Source organism: Triticum aestivum, chromosome 7D (genome assembly GCF_018294505.1).
Source record: "Triticum aestivum cultivar Chinese Spring chromosome 7D, IWGSC CS RefSeq v2.1, whole genome shotgun sequence".
In the NCBI taxonomy this organism is placed as follows: Eukaryota; Viridiplantae; Streptophyta; class Magnoliopsida; order Poales; family Poaceae; genus Triticum; species Triticum aestivum.
The window spans coordinates 335644465-335666676 of NC_057814.1; positions in this window are offsets into that span (position 1 = coordinate 335644465).

Sequence of the window (22212 nt, forward strand, 5' to 3'; positions counted from 1 at the left end):
CGAAGCGTACGTAGCGTTGCCATTCTGGTCGCGAAGGTGTACGTACATACTAGTCGATGTAGAGGCGTGCACGTGTCGTAGTAGAGGCGCACACGTAGCATGTACATGTACGTACATCGGCCAGTGTGCAAGAAAGAAAATACAGGCACGTACATACATACGGGCAGGGTCTCGAACGCCTACTCGCGCAGACGTACGGCCAGGGCTCGTGTACATGGCTGGGTCGGAACGGAGAAACAACGTCATCGTCGTGTTCATGGGGAGCCAACCGGCTGGGTCGGAACCGAATGCACCGTCGTGTTCATCGGGAGGGCTTGGACGGAACAGCCGATGGAAACGAGGCCTGGTGTACCGCAGAACGAAGGAAACGGCCTTGTGTTCGACCGGCCACGGTCGAAACGGGATCCTGTTCATCGGGAGGGGTCTGGCGTACCGCAAAACGGAGGAAACGGACCTCCTACGATCGAAACAGGGGTCCTGTTGATCGGGAGGGGTGTGGCGTACCGCAAAACGGAGGAAACGAACTTGTGTTGGAGTGCTACGGTCGAAACGGGGGTCCTATTCATCGGGAGGGGTGTGGCGTACCGCAAAACGGGACTCCACGGGATATTGTTCATCTCCACCATCGACCCCCTCCAGCCTCCACGGGCTACTGTTCATCCACCGTCGACCTCCTCCAGCCTCCACCTGCGACTGTTCATGCACGGGCTCCTGTTCATCCAGCCTCCACCGCGCGCTACTCCACCGGCTACTGTTCAACCAGCCCTCTCCACGGGCTCAAGTTCAACCACCCCTCCACGGGCTAATGTTCATCCAGCCCTCCACCATCTACTGTTCATCCAGCCCTCCACGGGGTGGTCCTGTTCATCCAGCCCCAACCGACGCGATCGATCGGGGTCATTTTCATCCAGAGGCAACACCACGGGGTCCTGTTCATCCACCCCCACCGGGAACTGTTCATCCAAACCCCCCAGCAACGCTCACTATTCATCCAGAGGCAGCATCGATCGGCTTCAGTTAGCAGCAGTAGCGAAGGAATCGCTCGATCGGGTTCAGTTAACAGCCATCGATCGATCGCTCGGGTTCAGTAACGCGTAGCCTGCAGTGCAATCGCTCGAGTTCAGTTAGAGCCCAACACCTCGCTCGGGTTCAGTTAGAGCCCAATGCCTCGCACCCACGCGCGTGCGTGTACGAGAGAAACGCGCATCGCTCGGCCCCGACCACCCACCGTAACCGGGAACACCCCGATATTTTCCTCGCCCTCGCTTCTACCACGGTTTTTTCCGTCATGGACGGCCTAAAGAATGTCATGCAGCTGCATCTCCAGCCCGCCTAGGACGAAAAGCCCATTTTCTGTCATGATTTTTTGTCATAGAAGTAGGACCCCACCACATCTATGATGATACCGGGTTTTGTCACAATTATCGTCATAGAAGTGTCATAAGTATGACAGAAAAAATTTCGTTCGGCCCAAAATGTCACGGATGTGTCTTTTTTTTGTAGTGCTCTTGAGTACCCAACACACCCAATACAATGGTAAATTGTATAGGTGCACTAGTTCGGCGAAGAGATGGTGATACAAGTGTAATATGGATAGTAGATATAGGTTTTTGTAATATGAAATTAATCATGTTGTTCATTGGGAATTGAAGGGGGAGAACGAGCAAACATAGAACGATTAATTGCTATTTCCCGTTATCGTGGAATTCGTCATCAAGATGGATCGCCCTTACGCGGTCAACGAACTAAAAACAGCAAGGTAATTGGTAGTAAAACTGAGCAAAATCGGTATTCCAATGCTTGAAAACAAGGCCTAGGGTTCATACTTTCACTAGTGCAAGTTCTCTCAACAATGATAGCATAATTAAATCATATGGCAATCCCTCAACGTGCAACAAAGAGTCACTCCAAAGTTCATATTGCGGAGAACACAAGATGAAATTGCTTGTAGGGTACGAAGCCACCTCAAAGTTATTCTTTCCGATCAATCCATTGAGTTATTCCTATAAGTGCCACAAACAACCCTAGAGTTCGTAGTAAAATAATTAAGACCATATGACACACATCAATCAACCCTAATGTCACATAGATACTCCAATGTCACCAGAAGTATCCATGGGTCAATTATACGATATGCATCAAACAACTTCAAATTCATAATATTCAATCCAACACAAAGAACCTCAAAGAGTGCCCCAATATTCCCACTGGAGAAACAAGGACGAAAACGTGCATCAACTCCTATGCATAGATTACCCCAACGTCACCTCGGGAATCCGTGATTTGAGTGCCAAAACATACATCAAGTTAATCAATAGCACACCCCATTGTTACCACGGGTATCCCACGCAAGACATACCTCAAGTGTTCTCAAATCCATAATAGTATCGAATCCGATAATAGTGAAACCTCAAAGGTGTGACGCCCCCGATTTGACCGTACCCTAATCATGCACGCAAATGTGTACGATCAAGATCAGGGACTCACGGGAAGATATCACAACACAACTCTAAAACATAAATAAGTCATACAAGCATCATAATACAAGCCAGGGGCCTCGAGGGCTCGAATACAAGTGCTCGATCATAGACGAGTCAGCGGAAGCAACAATATCTGAGTACAGACATAAGTTAAACAAGTTTGCCTTAAGAAGGCTAGCACAAACTGGGATACAGATCGAACGAGGCGCAGGCCTCCTGCCTGGGATCCTCCTAACTACTCCTGGTCGTCGTCAGCGGCCTGCACATAGTAGTAGGCACCTCCAGTGTCGTAGGAGTCGTCGTCGACGGTGGCGTCTGGCTCCTGGACTCCAGCATCTGGTTGCGACAACCAGGTAGAAAGGAAAGGGGGAAAAGAGGGAGAAAGGCAACCGTGAGTACTCATCCAAAGTACTCGCAAGCAAGGAGCTACACTACATATGCATGGGTATATGTGTAAAGGGCATATCAGTGGACTGAACTGCAGAATGCCAGAATAAGAGGGGGATAGCTAATCCTGTCGAAGACTACGCTTCTGGGCATCTCCATCTTGCAGCATGTAGAAGAGAGTAGATTGAAGTCCTCCAAGTAGCATCGCATAGCATAATCCTACCCGGCGATCCCCTCCTTGTCGCCCTGTTAGAGAGCGATCACCGGGTTGTATCTGGCACTTGGAAGGGTGTATTTTATTCAGTATCCGGTTCTAGTTGTCATAAGGTCAAGGTACAACTCCGGGTCGTCCTTTTACCGAGGGACGCGGCTATTCTAATAGATAAACTTCCCTGCAGGGGTGCACCACATAACCCAACACGCTCGATCCCATTTGGCCGGACACACTTTTCTGGGTCATGCCCGGCCTCGGAAGATCAACACGTCGCAGCCCCACCTAAGCACAACAGAGAGGTCAACGCCAGTCTAAATCCTATGCGCGCAGGGGTCCGGGCCAACGGTGAGCGGGCGGGTGGCAGCGTCGTGAGGCCGGGCGCAGGTGGGGCGCAGTCGCCGCGGGCGCGCGTGCGTGAGGGTCCGTGCTAGGGCGCGCGGACCGAACGGTGTGGTGGTGCGGGCGAGCGCCGGCGTGAGGGCACGGGGAGGAGGAGGACCGGGGTCCTCACCGGGATTGTAGGGCACGGGCAGTGGGGGGACGAGGAGGAGGACGGAGACGACGGTGCGACGAGGAGGCAGGCCGGCGGGGAGGTCCGGCGAGGACGAGCTCCGGGCGGCGACGGCGTACTGGCGTGGGGTCGGCGGTCTCCTCTCGATCCCGATCCAAATCGGGGGAGAGGGGGGATATTTCGGGGGAGTGGGGGGGTGTCGGTGGTGAGTGGATAAGGGGGGGAGTGGGTGGCCGGCTGGGCCTGATGGGTTGGCCCAGTTGGGCCACGGCCCAGGGGGGTTTTCTCTTTTTTTGTTTTCTGTTTTGTAATTTCTTTTCTTTTATTTATTTTCTTTTCTGTTTTAAATCAATTTAAATTATTTAGGCATTTTATAAAAATGTGTTTACTACACCATATTTACTTATGCAAAATATGGCACCTCCCGAACATTTTGTTTTAAATTTTGAAAAACTTTTATTGTTGACACTAATTGAATTTAAATTATGAAACGGTTTTGGATCATCGCACGGTTAACAACAGTAACCGAGGTGACGTGGCAGGATTAGCGGGGAATTACTGTAGTTTGATTACCCGGGCGTTAAAAAACTCCTCCACTACAAGAAATCTCGTCCCGAGATTTAGGAGGTAGAAGGAAATAGTGCGGGGTATTCATCACGCAGGTGATCCTCGCGTTCCCAAGTGGCCTCATCTTCAGAATGGTGCGACCACTGGACTTTGAGGAACTTGATCGCCTTCTGACGTGTGCGGCGTTCAGCTTGGTCGAGAATGCGGACCGGATGCTCCTTATAGGAGAGGTCCTGCTGCAATTCGAGCACTTCATGATCCACTGCTCGGATTGGGTCCTTGAAGCAACGGCGGAGCTGTGACACATGGAACACATCGTGAACCTGAGAAAGGTTCGGCGGAAGCTCCAGTTGGTATGCCACTTTTCCACGCCTTTCAAGAATAGTGAATGGGCCAATATAGCGAGGAGCTAGCTTGCCCTTGATTCCGAAGCGGTGAGCACCCTTCATTGGTGTGACTCGAAGATAAGCCTTTTCGCCAGGTTGATAGACCATGTCTTTATGATGACGGTCATACTGACTTTTCTGACGTGACTGAGCAGTCTTGAGATTCTCACGAATAATGCGGACTTGTTCTTCGGCATGTTGGATAATATCCGGACCGAAGAGTGGACGTTCCCCTGTTTCTGACCAGTTCAGAGGGGTTCGGCACTTCCGCCCATATAACACTTCGAAGGGGGCCATCTTCAGACTAGCTTGATAGCTATTATTATAGGAGAACTCAGCATACGGGAGAGATTCCTCCCATTTCTTGCCGAAGGAAATAACACAAGCTCGAAGCATGTCTTCGAGAACTTGGTTGACACGTTCAACTTGCCCTTGCGACTGAGGGTGAAATGCAGTACTGAATGACAGATGAGTTCCCATAGCTTCTTGGAAACTTGCCCAGAATCTTGAAGTGAATAAGCTGCCACGGTCTGAGCTGATAACCAATGGAATACCGTGGAGTGGAACAATCCTGGACATATAGAGCGTTGCCAGCTGACTAGCAGTGATCGTTTCTTTGACCGCCAGGAAATGTGCAACTTTGGAAAGCCGGTCAATGACGACAAGAATAGCATCATTACCTTTCTGTGATTTGGGAAATCGAGTGACGAAGTCCATCTCAACATGGTCCCATTTCCATTCAGGAATAGAGATAGGTTGCAGAGTTCCAGCAGGCCTTTGATGTTCTGCTTTGATACGACGGCAAACGTCACACTCAGCAACATAACGAGCAATGTCTTGCTTCATATTAGACCACCAGAATCTCTGACGGATGTCTTGGTACATCTTTGTACTACCAGGATGGATACATAGAGGCGTATCATGAGCTTCTTTCATAACTTCCTGTGTCATATCCAGGTTTTTCTCTGCACATGGCACCACTAGGCGGCCCTTGAAGTATAAAGTGCCATCTTCAGCAATAGTGAAGAATGAGGGCTTTCCTCCTGCGAGGTAGCGCTTAATCTTGTGGGCTTCAGAGTCATACTTCTGTAGCCTTTTGATGCTGTCCACGAGATCTGGTTTAGCAACTAGGGTATTGAGGGAACCCTGGGTAACAACGTGGAGGTTTATCTTGCCAAACTCCTTAGGAGGGGGAGCGAGTGCACCCGGAGGAACAATATGGAGGTTCAGCTTCCTGAATTCTTCAACAAGCGAGGGCTAAACTTTGTGAACCTGGAGGTGGTTGCAGTAAGACTTGCGGCTCAAGGCATCAGCCATTACATTAGCCTTGCCTGGCATACAGGAAATACCCAAGTCAAAGTCTGCAACAAGCTCCATCCATCTCTGCTGACGGAGGTTCAGGTCTGGCTGAGTAAACAGATACTTCAGACTTTGGTGGTCAGTGAAGATCTCGCAACGATTACCGAGAAGGTAATGTCGCCACTGCTTCAGCGCATGAATGACAGCAGCAAGTTCGAGGTCGTGAACTGGGTAGTTTTCTTCGTGAGGGCGCAATTGCCGAGAGGCATAAGCAATCACTTTGCGGTCTTGCATTAGGACACAGCCTAGTCCTTGACGGGAAGCGTCGCAGTAAATGACGAAGTCCTTCTTAGTATCAGGTGGAGCTAGAGCTGGGGCAGAAGTCAACTTGTCTTTGAGTGCCTGGAAACTTTCTTGACATTTGTCTGTCCATTGGAACTTGACGCCCTTATGCAACAGGTTAGTCAGAGGCCTGGCGATCTTGGAGAAGTTCTCGACGAATCGACGGCAATAGCTGACGAGACCGAGAAAACTTCTGACTTGCTTAACGTTCTTGGGAGGAGTCCAATCGAGGATAGCCTGGACTCGTTCAGGGTTAACGGCAATAACATCCTTAGAGATGACATGCCCAAGATAGGTTACTTCCGGTAGCCAGAATTCACATTTGGAGAACTTGGCATATAGTTGATGCTCTCGTAGCTTTTCCAGCACAAGTCGAAGATGTTCAGCATGTTCTTCTTCGTTCTTGGAAAATACCAGGATATCATCCAGATAAACCACGACGAACTTGTCGAGGTAATCCATGAATATATAGTTCATCAGACGAGAGAAGGTGGCTGGAGCATTGGTTAAACCGAAAGACATGACGGTGTACTCGTATGAACCATACCGAGTCACGAAGGCGGTCTTTGGGATATCCTCTTCACGAACACGGATCTGGTGGTAACCCAACCTCAAGTCGAGCTTAGAGAACACTGACGAACCAACCAGTTGATCATACAAATCATTGATCCGAGGAAGAGGATACTTATTCTGAATGGTAGCTTGGTTTATAGGACGGTAGTCTTGAACTAATCGGTTTGTCCCATCCTTCTTCTTGACAAAGAGAGAAGGTGCTCCCCAAGGAGAGCAACTTGGGCGAATGAATCCTTTGCGAAGAGATTTGTCGATTTCCTCCTTAAGCTCAAGGAGTTCATGCGGCGGCATCTTGTAGGGTCGCTTGGCTATAGGAGTGGTGCCTGGTTTCAAGTCGATGATGAATTCGACAGCTCTAGCAGGGGGAATCCCTGGAAGTTCTTCAGGGAAGACGTCGAGGAATTCACGCACGACGGGAATGTTTTCAATGCCCTCGAGTGGTGCGGCGTTCAATGCATTCAATGCATAGAGCCTGGCCTCGGCATTTTGCACCAGATGAGCTTGGTAAGCAACTATTTCATCTGAAGGGTGAAGTAGATGAACGGTCTTAGTGGCGCAAACTATAGAAGCAGTATGCGCTTTCAGCCAATCCATCCCCAAAATGAGGTCGATGTTAGACGACTTCAAGATAATGGGAGAGGCATAGAATTCCAGCCCTTCGATTTCCACGGGGACGTCGATGCCAACCAGGGAGGTTTGACACTGTCCCACGGGGGTTTTGACCAATACCGAGGTGTTCATTTCCTCACATTTAACGTCGTGCTTGTATGCAAAATCTTCTGACATGAATGAATGCGATGCACCTGTATCAAATAAAACAGATGCTGGTACTGAATTTACGAGGAGTGTACCCATCACAGTAGCAGGCTGGTCTTGAGCTTCGTTGAGATCAACGTGGTTGGCATGAACACGACCATAAGACTTGGCCTTGTTGCTGCGGGGCTGGTTGCTTCCATGGCCAGTTGCTGGAAGGGCCAGTTGATTCTGGTTCTGGTTGCATTCTCTAGCACGGTGTCCTGGTTGACCACACCTGAAGCACAAGCCATTATTGGGAGTGGGAACAGGAGCTTGGGACGGTGGAGCTGGAAGTCTTGACTGCCTAGATGGTGGTGGAGGCAGACGAGGTGCAGCATAGGTCTGCCTTGGGGCAGATGCATTTGGACGGTACATGCTGTTCGGGATCTATATCTTACGCTTCTGTGAGGGCGGGCCCGAAGATGAGCCCGTGTCACGGTTGCGCCTGTGAGAGCTCTGGTATTCCTGCAGACTAGTTTCGACATTGATGGCCTTGTTCACCAAGGTGGCGAAATCAGCAAAGTCATGCACTAGAAGTGCGAGCTTGATGTCAGCTTGAAGGCCATCATGGAACTTCTCCTGTCTGCGTGCATCAGTTGCAATGTCCTCTTCAGCATGGCGAGATAAGTCCAGAAACTCCCGCTGATAAGCTTCAACAGTTTTGTTGCCTTGGGTGAGGTTGCAGAACTCACGCTTCTTCCGGTCCATGACTCCCTGAGGAATGAAGCGGGCACGGAAAGCAGCTTGGAAGTCTGGCCAGGTGATGATTGTTCCAGCTGGCAGAGTACGCCTGTGGATGTCCCACCATTGAGCTGTGGGTCCCTTCAGAAAGAAGGAAGCAAAGTTGACATAGCTGGCAGGGACTACATTGGCAGACTCCATCTTATAGGTGATGTCACGGAGCCAGTCATCAGCATCCAGAGGCTGAGTTGAGTTGCGGTACACAGTTGGGTTCAGGCGCATGAAATCCTGCAGACTTACTGGGGTTGGTTGCTGGTCCATATTGGGGCGAGGCACTGAGCCATCATATTTTCCATGAATTGGCGGTTCAGTTCAAACTGTTGGATCATACCAGCCATGTACTCAGGTGGTGGTGGGGCATTGCCACCACTACCACGACCACCTGGTCTAACCATCCTGCTAATATATAACAGGGGTAGTTCAGCATTGAGAAATTTGCAAAGACAAGAATCATTCATGATGAAACATGCATAATGAAAGGAGCACGATGGCTACTACATAGTAGTCGGCATAACTTACAAAAGGGGTCATGCATAGAGTTCAGTACACAGAGTTCAGTACATAGACTAAAACAACATAGGCGGCTCACAGGCTCGCGGCAAATGCAGCCAATACTAATAAGCAAGACTACATCAGTCCCAGGAGGAACTATGGAGGTAATCGTAGCCCGACAGCTGGTAGTGAGGCAACGGATAGCCCTCCACGTCAGCAGACTGGGGGCCGCGGATACTCAGGTGTAGAGCCCGACGCTCAGGTGGCAGAAGAGGACCAAGTGCGGGAGAGTAGCCTCCCACCTCTGGCCAACCGACACCGTGGGGCATCACGGTCCTGGCTGGGTAGATCGCAGTACGCGGTAGCTGTCCAGATCGGACAAAGGGGTGCAGCAGCGTTAGAGCACGGTAAAGGTGCTGACGGGTGGTGTACATCTCGTGGCGAAGAGCTCGGTTAGCTCGATCCAGCCTATCAGCATGCAGAACCAGGTTCTGATGGTAGAAGGGCTCTCGGGTGACAGTGGAGTAGGCAGCAGTATAGTATCCCTCCGCACCAACATCAGATGCGATAGCAATGTGCCTAAAAGGGGAGGTGTCCAACTCCCGATACTCTCCACGAAGACGTGTCAGAGCAGCATAGGCAGCATCATGGACAGCCATATCGATGGACACTCCAACACCATGAGCGGTGTGCAGCACAGTAGTGGAGTCATACTCCCGCGAGTAGAGGTGGACGATGGCACGGTACTGCTCCTGGTTAAAGTCCTGGTACTCCTCGTAGACGGTGTACTCAGGGTGCCAACGATAACCCAGATAGGTCATCATCTCAGCTAGCATAGCCGGTGATCCCGAGGCACCAATGGCCGTCGTGTGACGCACGACCTGCCTCGTGGGTTCCATCTGAAAGCAAAGACGTTTCAAAGGAGTCAAATGACAGTGTGTGAATTGTTCAAAATACTATTCTAAGAAACAACTATGGCTTATCCAACTTTGGGGTGAATGCGGTCACGGGATCCTAGTGTTAGAGTTAGTAAATTCGTTTAACCCGAGTAGAAGAGAGTTCAGAGTCCCAGAGTAAAGGTCGAGGAGTAAAAGATCCTAGTACCACCCAATGGCGACGTGGGCCCTGTAAGACACACAGCCATGTTAGTAAAAGTTTTGTAATGTCTAGACTCGACTTCGGCCAAGGAGTGTGGAAAGGGGGATTCCTACAGGCAGTCGGCTCTGATACCAACTTGTGACGCCCCCGATTTGACCGTACACTAATCATGCACACAAATGTGTACGATCAAGATCAGGGACTCACGGGAAGATATCACAACACAACTCTAAAACATAAATAAGTCATACAAGCATCATAATACAAGCCAGGGGCCTCGAGGGCTCGAATACAAGTGCTCGATCATAGACGAGTCAGCGGAAGCAACAATATCTGAGTACAGACATAAGTTAAACAAGTTTGCCTTAAGAAGGCTAGCACAAACTGGGATACAGATCGAACGAGGCGCAGGCCTCCTGCCTGGGATCCTCCTAACTACTCCTGGTCGTCGTCAGCGGCCTGCACGTAGTAGTAGGCACCTCCAGTGTCGTAGGAGTCGTCGTCGACGGTGGCGTCTGGCTCCTGGACTCCAGCATCTGGTTGCGACAACCAGGTAGAAAGGAAAGGGGGAAAAGAGGGAGAAAGGCAACCGTGAGTACTCATCCAAAGTACTCGTAAGCAAGGAGCTACCTACATATGCATGGGTATATGTGTAAAGGGCATATCAGTGGACTGAACTGCAGAATGCCAGAATAAGAGGGGGATAGCTAATCCTGTCGAAGACTACGCTTCTGGGCATCTCCATCTTGCAGCATGTAGAAGAGAGTAGATTGAAGTCCTCCAAGTAGCATCGCATAGCATAATCCTACCCGGCGATCCCCTCCTTGTCGCCCTGTTAGAGAGCGATCACCGGGTTGTATCTGGCACTTGGAAGGGTGTATTTTATTCAGTATCCGGTTCTAGTTGTCATAAGGTCAAGGTACAACTCCGGGTCGTCCTTTTACCGAGGGACGCGGCTATTCGAATAGATAAACTTCCCTGCAGGGGTGCACCACATAACCCAATACGCTCGATCCCATTTGGCCGGACACACTTTTCTGGGTCATGCCCGGCCTCGGAAGATCAACACGTCGCAGCCCCACCTAAGCACAACAGAGAGGTCAACACGCCGGTCTAAATCCTATGCGCGCAGGGGTCTGGGCCCATCGCCCATTGCACACCTGCACGTTGCGTACGCGGCCGGAAGTAGACCTAGCCTAGTGGCGTTCCAGTCCAATCCGGCGAGCGCCACTCAGTTGCTGACGTCACGAAGACTTCGGCTGATACCACGACGCCGAGATACCCATAACTACTCCCGCGTAGATGGTTAGTGCGTATAGACCAAATGGCCAGACTCAGATCAAATACCAAGAACTCGTTATGCGTGTTATGTCGAAGTAACCGCGGACGCCATCCAGGGCCAGGCCCACCTCTCACCTAGGCGGTCTCAACCTGCCCTGTCGCGCCACCACAAAGATCCACTTGCGGGTACTCCTACGAGCCGACCCGACTTTATTTACCACATGTGTCATGTATAGAGTATATAAGTATATACCCGTGATCACCGCCCAAGTGATCACGGCCCGATAGTATAGCACAGCAGACGGACAGGAATGTAGGGCCACTGATGGATAACTAGCATCCTATACTAAGCATGTAGGATTGCAGGTAAAGGTAACAACAGTAGAAGCAAGGGCAGGCTATGCATTAGTATAGGATTAACGGAAAGCAGTAACATGCTACACTACTCTAATGCAAGCAGTATAGAGATGAATAGGCGATATCTGGTGATCAAGGGGGGGGGGGCTTGCCTGGTTGCTCTGGCAAGTAGGAGGGGTCGTCAACTCCGTAGTCGAACTGGGTAGCAGCAGTGTCAGTCTCGTAGTCTACCGGAGAGAAGAGGGGGGAAGAAACAGTAAATACAATGCAAACATAAGCATGACGATGCGTGACATGACAATGAGCAGTGCTAGGTGTGTCCTAACACGGCAGTAGGTGGTACCGGCGAAGGGGGGAAACATCCGGGAAAGTATTCCCAATGTTTCGCGTTTTCAGACAGACGGACCGGAGGGGGAAAGTTCCATGTTCGCTATGCTAGGAACGTGTGGCTGACAAACGGACTGCGTATTTAGATTCGTCTCGTCGTTCTGAGCAACTTTCATGTACAAAGTTTTTCCATCCGAGCTACGGTTTATTTTATATTAAATTTTAAAGATTTAAATCATTTTTAGAATTTAATAAATTAATTTAATTCGAAATTTAATTAATGCATCAGCATGACGCCAGCATGACGTCAGCAGTCAATGTTGACCGTTGACCTGGTCAACCTGACAGGTGGGTCCCACCTGTCAGGGGCTGTTAGCTAATTAACTACTGTTTAATTAAATTAACTAATTAATTAGATTAATTTAAACAGGATTAATTAACTTAATTAATTTTGTTAATTAATTAATTAAATTTATTTTTATTATTTGTTTTATTTATATTTTTTTAATTCTTTTTTTAACGTTCTCTGGGCGTGGGGCCCGTCGTCCAGTGGCATAGAGGCCATAGTGGGCTATTGGTGCGGGCGGTTATGAGCGCTCGACGGGGCGGACCCGGGCGCCGACGGCGGGGCACCGCGGGGCGCCGGCGAGGCGCGGCCTGGGGCCAAGCGGCACCGGGCGAGTCGGCGGGGCGCGCGGGGCGAGCGGAGGCACGGGGGTGGTCGGCGGGAGCGATGCAGTGCGGCGCGGAGCTCTAGTGAGCAGCGACCGGGCGGAGAAGGGGGTGGACGCACGGCGCGGTCCTAGTTGCAGCGCGCGGGAGCACGCAGCGGCACAACGGCGAACGAGGGCAGCGGCGGAGTGCAGTGGCCGGACGCGGCCACGACGAGCGCGCGCGGGTCGGCTAGTAGGGGCTGTGGGGAGCGGCGGTGCTAGGCGGGAGCAGCGGTGGTGAGCGCGAGGGGCCAGCGGTGAGCGGGCGGGTGCCAGCGTCGCGAGGCCGGGCGCAGGTGGGGCGCGGTCGCTGCGGGCGCGCGTGCGTGAGGGTCCGTGCTAGGGCGCGCGTGCGTGAGGGTCCGTGCTAGGGCGCGCGGACCGAACGGTGTGGTGGTGCGGGCGAGCGCCGGCGTGAGGGCATGGGGAGAAGGAGGACCGGGGTCCTCACCGGGATTGTAGGGCACGGGCAGTGGGGGGACGAGGAGGAGGACGGAGACGACGGTGCGACGAGGAGGCAGGCCGGCGGGGAGGTCCGGCGAGGACGAGCTCCGGGCGGCGACGGCGTACTGGCGCAGGGTCGGCGGTCTCCTCTCGATCCCGATCCAAATCGGGGGAGAGGGGGGATATTTCGGGGGAGTGGGGGGGTGTCGGTGGTCAGTGGATAAGGGGGGGAAGTGGGTGGCCGGCTGGGCCTGATGGGTTGGCCCAGTTGGGCCACGGCCCGGGGGGGTTTTCTCTTTTTTTTCCTTCTGTTTTGTAATTTCTTTTCTTTTATTTATTTTCTTTTCTGTTTTAAATCAATTTAAATTATTTAGGCATTTTATAAAAATGTGTTTACTACACCATATTTACTTATGCAAAATATGGCACCTCCCGAACATTTTGTTTTAAATTTTGAAAAACTTTTATTGTTGACACTAATTGAATTTAAATTATGAAACGGTTTTGGATCATCGCACTGTTAACAACAGTAACCGAGGTGACGTGGCATGATTAGCGGGGAATTATTGTAGCTTGATTACCCGGGCGTTACAAAAGGTAAAACTCAATTCATCACAAGAAGATAGAGGGGGAGAAACACCATATGATCCAATTATAAATAACAAAACTCGCGGTACATCAAGATCGTGTCAAATCAAGAACACGAGGGAGAGAAAGATCAAACACATAGCTACTGGTACATACCCTCAGCCCGGAGGGTGAACTACTCCCTCCTCGTCATGGAGACCACCGGGATGATGAAGATGGCCACCGGTGATGGTTTCCCCCTTCAGCAGGGTAGAGAGGCCTACGGTGGTGGGACTTCTCGATTGTTTTTTCATGGCTATAGAGGCCTACGGTGGTGGAACTTCCGATCTAGGCTTCTTTCTCGGGGTTTCAGGATTTATAGGAATTTTTAGCGTCGAGCTCACGTCAGGGGGACGCTCGAGGGGCCCACAAGCCCATGGGGAGCGCCCTAGGGGCCCCCCTAGGCTTGTGGACTCCTCGTCCACCTCCTGGCCTGACTCCGATGCTCCAAGGTTCTCTTTTGGTCCATAAAAAATCACCATATTTTTTTAGCCCATTCCTAGAAATTTTATTTCTTCACAAAAAGACGACACCACGGTAGTTCTACTAAAAACAGCGTCAGTCCGGGTTAGTTCTAATAAAATCATACCAAAACCATATAAAATTGTTGCAAACATGGCATGAATACTTCATAAATTGTAGATATGTTCGAGACGTATCAGCATCCCCAAGCTTAATTCCTGCTCGTCCTCAAGTAGGTAAATGCTAAAAGAAAGTATTTATGAAGTGTGAATGCTACCTGGCATATTTATCAATGCAATCTTATTTAATGTGGCATGAATGTTAAGATCCATAAGATTCAAAACAAAAGTTTAGTATTGACATAAAAACATTAATGCTTCAAGCATACTAATAAAGCAATCGTGTCTTCTCAAAATATCATGGCCAAAGAAGTTGTCCCTATAAAATCATATAGTCTGGCTATGCTCCATCTTCATCACACAAAGTATTTCATCATGCACATCCCCAATGACAAGCCAAGCAATTGTATCATACTTTTAATGTTCTCAACCTTTTTCAACTTTCACGCAATACATGAGAGTGAGCCATGATATAGCACTATAGGTGGAATAGAGTATGGTGGAGGTTGTGAGGAGAAGACAAAAAGGAGAAAGTCTCACATCAACTAGGCGTATTAACGGGCTATGGAGATGCCCATCAACATGTGATGCACTAGAGCTATAAGTGTATGAAAGCTCAAAATGAAAACTAAGTGCACTACAAAAAAAAGACACATTCGTGACATTTTGGGCCGAACGAAATTTTTTCCTGTCATGCTTATGACACTTCTACGACGATAATTGTGACAAAACCCGGTATCATCATAGATGTGGTGGGCTCCTACTTCTATGACAAAAAATCATGACAGAAAATGGGCTTTTCGTCCTGGGTGGGCTGGAGACGCAGCTGCATGACATTCTTTGGGCCGTCCATGACGGAAAAAATCATGGTAGAATCGAGGGCGAGGAAATATCGCGGAGTTCCTGGTTACTGTGGGTGGTCGGGGCCGACCGATGCACTATGCATTGCGCGTTTCTCTCATGTACACGCGTGTGTGCGAGGTGTTGGCTAATTGAACCCTAAGTGATTGCACGTCACTGAACCCTAGCGATCGATCCCTTGGTTGTTAACTGAACCCGAGCGATTCACTCGCTGCTGACTAAACCCGAGCAATTCCTTCGCTGCTGCTGCTAACTGAACCCGAGCGATCAATCACTGCTGCTGCTTACTAAAGCCGATAGAGCCCTTGTGCGAGACGTAGCCAGCCGGTGTTGGGTTTCCTCTCGATGAACAGTGACCGTTGCTACCCTGCGCGCGGTACGTAGAATGAGTCAAGACGTGGTGAGTCGAGCCGGTTGGTTGGCTGTGGATGAACAGTTCTCGGTGGGGGTTGGATGAACAGGACCCCGAGGAGGCCGCCGCACCCCAGCCGGTTGGGGGTGGATGAACAGGACCCCGTGGAGGCTCTATGAACAGCAGCCGGTGGAGGCTGGATGAACAATAGCCGTGGATGAACAGTAGCCTGTGGAGGGTGGAGGAGGTCGACGGTGGATGAACAGTAGCCCATGGAGGCTGGAGCGAGGCAGTAGACGGTGGATGAACAGGACCCCGTTTCGACCGTAGGTGCTCCAACACAAGTCCGTTTCCTCCGTTTAGTGGTACGCCACACCCCTCCCGATCAGCAGGACCCCGTTTCGACCATAGGCACTCGAACACAAGTCCGTTTCCTCCATTTTGCGGTACGACAGACCGCTCTCGATGAACAGGATCCCGTTTTGACCGTGGCCGGTTGAACATAAGGCCGTTTCCTCCGTTCTGCGGTACGCCAGGCCCCATTTCGACTGTTCCGTCCAAGCCTATTGGCTCACGTTGAACCGGACGCATTCCGACCCAGTCGGTTGCCTCCCGATGAACAGGACGTTGTTTCTCTTTTCCAAACCAGCCGGTTCGCTGCCCGATGAATAGGACACCCTTGCTGGCGTCCGTTGCCTCTCCATGTACACAAGCCCTGGCCGTTCGTATATATGCGCGAGTACACACTCGAGACCCCCCCGTATGTACGTACGTGGCCATATTTTTTGCCCTGTGGCTGTATGTACGTGTACATGACTTAGACGGGACTGCGTGAACTGCTATGTCGGGTGCTCTACAACGACACGTGACGCTACTTACTCGGCCACGGTTCATACTTGCAGAGAGAACGATCGACCAGTATGTACGTACACGTTCGCGACCAAACAAATAACGCTACGTACGCTTTGACCGGGTGGGTCCCAGCGGTCAGGGAGGATAAGGACGCCCTTCCTTGCGTGCGAAGATATAGCTGCTCGGTCCCAGCTGTTAGGGGGAGGAATCCTTTTGATTTTGCGAGCAATAAGGAGGCACTTCCTTGTGTTTGAAGATGCAGCTGGTGGGTCCAGCTGTCAGCCTCACCGCATAAAGTCCTATTCCGATGGATGTCCTTCGTTGACCACGTTGACCACGCTGCGCCGAGAGCACCAAGGCGGTGGACAACGGCAGGCCTAGCAAGGGAACAATGTGGAGACGGGGAAGACGCGGCAGTCGATGCCCACACGGAGGGGGGTACATGGGTTGACTGCTTCGGCTGCGGTGTGAGGCTGCCGTCGTCGGAGAATAACAAGAGGTGTGGGTGAGTATAGAGGGATGGCATGGCTAGCGGTGGCAGCACAGCCGGACACGGGAGGCAGGAGGTGGCACGGCCAGCACTGGTTTGGGCGGCTGGAGCAAGAAGACCAGAGGTTGAAGAAGCACGACCGCCGTTGGATGGACATCGTACGGTCACTGCAGCTAGAATCATTTATATTGACTAAGTTGACAAAACCCGTTATACACGTCAACTTAGTAGGCCCATAGGTCAGCCTCCGAAATGGTGCACCCCAGATGTCAGGGGGAGGAATCATTTTTTGGGCGGCTGAAGCAAGAATATCCATGATTGAAGAAGAAGCACACATCCGTTGGATGGACATCCAACGACCACTGCTGCTAGAACTGTGTGTTGACTATAAGTTGACAAAGCCTTGCATATGCGTCAACTTGTTTTTTGTTTTTTAGGGGACGTGTCAACTTAGTAGGCCCACAAGTGTGTGGCAGAGAACATATAACCCATTTGCGATTTGTAAGAATGTACAACCCATTTTTGAATTCTAATGGAATTTACTACAGCCCATTTACAGTTTGTTAAAAGCACATCCCATTTTCTAGCTAGGACAACGATTAATAATTTCAACCAACCGCTCAAAACAGAATTCAATAAAATTTCCCATATTTTGATGGGATCCGAAATATTTTTATCCTGAAATTTCTAGTCAGATTAAATATAATTTCAAAATAAATTTGCATTACGTAAAAATCCAACGAAATATTGCGCGCAACAAGTAATGAAATTAAAATTTTCAAATTCAAATAATAATATTTTTTAACTAATTACGTGTTTGGTGCATTTTTTTATAGTTACTATCCAGTTTTTAAATTACATCCCATTTATTATTTCTTAAAGCCCATTTTCTTGTTAGGCCTAATGCATCCCTCCTAGGAAAGATTTGCAGCCCAGCGGGGCGGAGAATAACAAGTTGATCCAGATATTGTGTACAACTGTCGGCCCAGTTGCATTGCTGATGTTAAGAAAAAGGCCTGTGTAGTACAGTACAACCTTACATGGCTACTCAGCCCACATTTAGCGACGCCGGAAAGGCCCAAACAAGGCTTCTGTTCAACTTTTTGAAGTCACTGAGCTCAACTAATAACGTAAGAAAAAAGTTAGAGTACAGTGTAACCTAATTAAAAGCTGTCACGAGCGAAGAAATAATTCAGTGGGTCCCACTTGTGCGTGAGATAGAGAGAGACCCATCGGTCGATGCTCGTAAATACATCTTTCAGCCATATGCATTGCTGATGCTCAGTAAAAACTTATATAGTTAACTCAATCATATAGAACAGCATAGCACACTGAACTTGCATACAAAAATTTCACGCAGGCGGCACAATCAGGGTGGAAGTAGTGGATCGCTACGGGTAGGTGTCGGGGAAACGACACCTATGAGACAACGGGGATCCCTTCTATGGTTCGGCAAGGAACAGAGGCTAAGCAAAGAGCAGATGTAGTGATCAACACCATGGGTCTTTACCCAGGTTCGGGCTGCTGAGATGCGTAAAACCCTAGTCCTGCTTGATTGTGTATTGAGTGTTCTTGAGCTTCGGCTCGTTGCAACGCATGCAAGCTGGGACGAGAGGTCCAAAAAGCCGAATCCTCCTCCAGTACGCCGTGGGCCTCCTTTTATATGACCAAGGGGCTGCCACAGTGGCATACAGGAGGTGTAAAGTAACTACAGTGTATGCAGGAGCTGTAAACCACTATAGTACATATGCTTATCTTGGTCATTTAAGAAAAAATGCATTAAATGCGCCGCTTACGTGCCCTCTAGCTTTATCGGGGACGGGAAGAGAGCCCGTCCTGCCCGTTGCCGCCCCGCCCCGTCTCGACACGCGTCCATGCCGATGAGGCATGCAGTGCCAAGTTGGCTGGCCAGCTGCTGCGCTGGAGAGGTGGCAGGGTCTTCACGAAGATCTGCATGCCACCACGCAGGCGCCTGCCAGGCTGACAGGTCAGCCCCCGCACTGGAGTGGCGACTGGCAGCTGAGTCTGGCCACGGTCTTGCCGATGTCCCCGGCAAGGATCTTGTCGGGGCCTCGTGGGTGTCCTTGGCAAGGATCGTGCCAGGGCTTTGTGGGCGTCCTCGACAGGGATCTTGCCGGGGCCTCGTGGGCGTCCTCGACAGGGATCTTGTTGGTGTCTCGCCTTCTGGCCTTCACAAAGATCTGCACGCCACTATGCGCGCGCCCTTAGATTCTAGACATAACATTGTCGATGGTGCCAGAGCTCTCAACCACAAGGGCGGTGCTCAGGTTGGTGCTCTGTAAGTCGTCCCGGCAAGGACCTTGCCGGGGTCTTGCCAGCCGTCCTTTTTCTCTGACTTGGCTGTTTTTCTTTGTCTTGCATCTATCCCTGATCACCCTCTTCGCACTTTGCCACGCGTGGGGTTACGACTGCCCATGCACAAGTATGGGGTGCTAAAGGCCCAAACTTTAGTACACCGACAGGAGCCCTCGGGCCTGGGCCACACACGAGTGCGAAGCGTCGTTGGGCCAGGCCCAAACAGTGCGTGGGCACGCGTGGAAGGGAATAACTGCTATAATCTTCACGTCCGCTGCACTTCCCCACGACCTGCATTGAGTGCGTGGCGTGGGGGTCGTGCGTGGAACAGTTGCAACACGCCCGTGTCTGCGCCAATGCCTTTGCATCGAACAGTAAAGAGGCAGCCCCACGCCTTCCCCATAAAAATAGGAATCCACAGGGGCGCTGCTCATTTACCCCCTTTGCTTCCCCCAATCTAGGAACCGCCGCCTCCTTCTTCTTCCTTGAGCCCAGACTAGAGCTTCTTCCTCCGTCCGCTGCTGCCGCACCCCCCACAACCCCCAATCCCCCGCCCTTTCTTGGCGCCTATGGCGCCCAAGAAGGGCAAGGAACAAGAAGAATCGGAGAGCAAGCTGGTGGTGATGTGGAGGAAGTACGTCGTCTTCACCCTGACGCTCGACGCGGGCACGCTCAGGGATCGGTACCTGTGATGTGGGGGAGGGGGAGGACGGGGCACCCCACCACCCGTGTCGTCCCTGCTCTTTGCGCCAAACCCGCTGCAGATAAATTCCCCTTCTTTGTCGATTACTTCTACTACGGGCTCTGCCCCCCATTTTCGGATTTTTTTATCGACATTATGTACACTTCGGCTTTCACCTTCTGGATTTTACTCCGAACGTCGTGGCGTGCATGGCCATCTTCGCATACCTCTGCGAGAACTTTGCCGGGGTGTTCCCCAACACAACGCTCTTCCACCACTACTTCCTCCCCCGCATCGAACCAGAAGGGGCCCTGTCTGGCTGCGGTACCTGGATCCCGAGGGCCTGGACCAAGGATACGTACCCGAATGGGACCCAAAAGGAGAGGTGGGAGGAATGGCGGAGCAAGTGGTGCTGGATCGTGGAGAAGGAGCTGCAGCCGTTCTGCACCCCTCGGCGGGCGCAAGTAGTTCGTGGCAAGAACTGGGGCGACCTTGATCCTCAAGACGCGAAGCTCACAGTCACCATCACCAGAATTCACCGTCTTAAAGACGCCGGGCTCACGCTCGAGATGATTGGGGCCGACTTCCTCCGCCGCCGCATCGCTCCCTTGCACAACAAGGGGAGGCCGGCCTGGGAGTTCCGGAACGCGGCAGACATCATGAGGCTGCGCCTAGGCTTGAACAATAATTTTATGGTGATGCAGCACACAACTCTTTGCCAAAGGCTGTTCCAGCTCAAGGCTGACAAGACCAGCAAGGCCGGCAAGGCCGGGAAGGCCGAGAAGGCCGATGACCCATTCCAGTTGCCGGCGGCCGTGGTCCCTCTGAGCAACAACTCCGCCCTGTCCTCCATCCTCGCCATGATGCGAGTGTTCAACGTCCATGGCCTTGACCAGACCTGGGCCGAGCCAGACGAGGCGCGGGTGCAGGAGTTCTTCGACAACTTGTCAGAGAGGCTCATCCGCGACGAACCGCGGCTCATCCGCGACACCACCGATGAAGAGGTGGCGTACATCGCAACCAGGGCGGAAGAAGCAGCTCTTGTCGAGGAGGCCGGTAGCGTCGGCTTCGTCGAGGACGAGGCCGGCGCAGAGGAAGATCTTGCCGGGCCGGAGGGGTCTGCCGGCAAGCACGGCGGTGCGGGTGCCGGGGCCCTTGCTCTGAGGAGGAGGCGTCCGAAGAGACGGACGAGGAGGAGGACGATAAGGACAAGGAGGTGGAGGATGAGGACGAGGACAAGGTCGAGGGGGATGAGGCCGAGGAGGCCGATGAGTCGCCCCCAGCCCCCAAGAAGAAACGTGTTCTTCGGTGAGCTGTCTCCGGTGAGCCAGTTCTGCAGGCCTCTTCGCACGAGGAGGGCCCTGGCAAGGGAGCGGCCGGCAAAGGCAAAGGGGTGTCCGGCAAGGCCGTGCAGCGGCAAGAAGCCCAGGCGCAACCCGTGCGCCATACGAGGCGCGCGGCCGCGGCGGCAAAGGAAGCAGCGGCTGCCACCTCTGCCACGGCCAAGCGGCCTAGGTCTCCATCCCCACCACTCCGCACGGACACCATACCAGAGGCCGATTACGACCTCTCTTCTGGCATGAGCCCGAACAAGAGGGGGCCAGAGGAAGAGGACGAAGAAAGGGACGAGTAAGTGCTCCACAAACTTCTCCATCTCCTGAATTCCTGTTCTGGTTATCTTGCTTGATTTAACTATGTCTTGGCTTGCTTTTGCAGGGACACGGAGACACTGGCGCAGAGGATGGCGAAGAGGGCCAAGACCTCGACGGGCGATGAGCCCCCGGCAAGCACCTCAAGCGCGCCGGAGGTGATCACGATCAGCCTGGGCCCAAGCTCATGACGCAGCCCCCGACTTAGCCCCCAGCGTGAGTCCACTACCCACTTTCCGTTGGCGAGCGCCGGGGCGTGTCTTTTCACCATCAGTCTTGCCAGGTTTGCAGGGGAAGAGCGACAACAAGAGGGGCCGTCACGGGCCGCCCCCAACACGCCTCCTCCATCAACCACCGCACCACCCAAGGACGGGTCCCCGGCAAGGGCTTCTACCGGCGAGCCCACGCCGCGATGGGAGAGATCTTTGGCAAGGCCCTCCCCCGACTAGCCCAAGCGTGCCGACGAGGAGCCGGCAAGCACAGGTGCCGGCGGCCCTATCCCGGCAACGAGCGTTGGCGGGGAGGGAACCACTCCTCCCCAACTTGTCGTAGGTAAGCCGCCTGCATCCTGGCCTTGATCTGTTCTCCAGTGTAATCTTTTTCTTCTTGCTTTAAACTTCGATCCTGGTTTCATCTTCTTCCCCTCCTTGGTTTCAGACCTCTCCTCGGCTAGTGAGATGGATGTCGATGGCACCGCCGAGGAGATCGCCAAGGATGTCGCCACTCAGGCCAACGAGGTTGCCGCTGACGAGGCCGCCAAGGGAGCACACGAAGAGTCCGCCAGGGGATCCGCTG